This window comes from Arachis duranensis, chromosome 5 (assembly GCF_000817695.3).
Source record: "Arachis duranensis cultivar V14167 chromosome 5, aradu.V14167.gnm2.J7QH, whole genome shotgun sequence".
Lineage (NCBI taxonomy): Eukaryota > Viridiplantae > Streptophyta > Magnoliopsida > Fabales > Fabaceae > Arachis > Arachis duranensis.
The window spans coordinates 55,816,162-55,817,901 of NC_029776.3; the positions used below are offsets into that span (position 1 = coordinate 55,816,162).

Sequence of the window (1,740 nt, forward strand, 5' to 3'; positions counted from 1 at the left end):
GAAACATCTCCATTCCTGCCATTGGAGCCAATAATTTTGAGCTTAAGCCTCAATTAGTTGCCTTAATGCAACAAAACTGCAAGTTTTATGGACTTCCATCTGAAGATCCTTATCAGTTTTTAACTAAGTTTTTGCAGATTTGTGAGACTGTAAAGATGAATGGAGTAGATCCTGAAGTCTACAGACTCATGCTTTTCCCTTTTGCAGTAAGAGACAGAGCTAGAACATGGTTGGATTCACAACCTAAGGATAGCCTGGACTCATGGGATAAGCTGGTCACAGCTTTCTTGGATAAATTCTTTCCTCCTCAAAAGCTGAGCAAGCTTAGAGTGGATGTTCAGACCTTCAAACAAAAAGATGGTGAATCCCTCTATGAAGCTTGGGAAAGATACAAGCAGTTAACCAAAAGGTGTCCATCTGATATGTTTTCAGAATGGACCATATTAGATATATTCTATTATGGTCTATCTGAATTTTCAAAAATGTCATTGGACCATTCTGCAGGTGGATCCATTCACCTAAAGAAAACACCTGCAGAAGCTTAAGAGCTTATTGACATGGTTGCAAATAACCAATTCATGTACACTTCTGAGAGGAATTCCATTAATAATGGGATGCCTCAAAGGAAGGGAGTTCTTGAAATTGATGCTCTGAATACCATATTGGCTCAGAACAAAGTGTTAACTCAACAAGTCAACATGACAATGGTGGACGCAATAGGCTGAGCAATAGCAAGCCTTTTCCATCATCTTCTCAGCAACAGACAGAGAATTCTGAACAAAACACTTCTAATTTAGCCAATTTAGTCTTTGATCTGTCAAAGGCCACTTTCAGTTTCATGAGTGAAACAAGATCCTCCATCAGAAATTTGGAGGCACAAGTGGGCCAGCTGAGTAAGAAAGTCATTGAAACTCCTCCCAGTATTCTCCCAAGCAATACAGAAGAGAATCCAAAAGGAGAGTGCAAGGCCATTGATTTAATCAATATGGCCGAATGCACAAGGGAGGAGGAGAACGAAAATCCTAGTGAGGAGGACCTCCTGGGACGTATCTCAAGCAAGAGGGAGTTTCCTATTAAGGATCCAAAGGAATCTGAGGCTCAAATAGAGACCATAGAGATTCCATTAAATCTCCTTCTGCCATTCATGAGCTCTGAAGACTATTCTTCCTCTGAAGAGGATGAAGATGTGACTGGAGAGCAAGTTGCTCAATATTTAGGAGCTATCATGAAGCTGAATGCCAAGCTGTTTGGTAATGAGACTTGGGAAAGTGAACCTCCCTTGCTCATTAGTGAGCTAGATACCTGGATTCAGCAAATTTTACCTCAAAAGAGACAAGATCCTGGCAAGTTCTTAATACCTTGTACCATAGGCACATTGACCTTTGAAAAAGCTCTATATGATCTGGGGTCAGGGATAAATCTTATGCCACTCTTTGTAATGGAGAAGTTGGAGATCATTGAGGTACAACCTGCCTTGTTCTCATTACAATTGGCAGACAAGTCATTGAGACAAGCTTATGGAATAGTAGAGGACGTGTTAGTAAAGGTTGAAGGTCTTTACATCCCTGCTGATTTCATAATCTTAGACACTAGGAAAGAAGAGGATGAGTGTATCATCCTGGGAAGACCTTTCCTAGCCGCAGCAGGAGCTATGATAGATGTCAACAGAGGTGAATTAGTCCTTCAATTGAATGGGGACTACCTTGTGTTTAAGGCACATGGCCATCCCTCTGTGACAAA

General features: G+C 40.9%; 1 non-coding gene across 1 annotated transcript; it reads right to left on the reverse strand.

Annotated features, from left to right (window-relative positions):
• Positions 1 to 320: 320 nt before the first annotated feature.
• Positions 321 to 427, reverse strand: LOC127748025 (small nucleolar RNA R71). The gene has a single exon (XR_008009968.1). It is a non-coding gene; the product is annotated as a small nucleolar RNA R71 (small nucleolar RNA).
• Between the last annotated feature and the right edge of the window lie 1,313 nt (positions 428 to 1,740).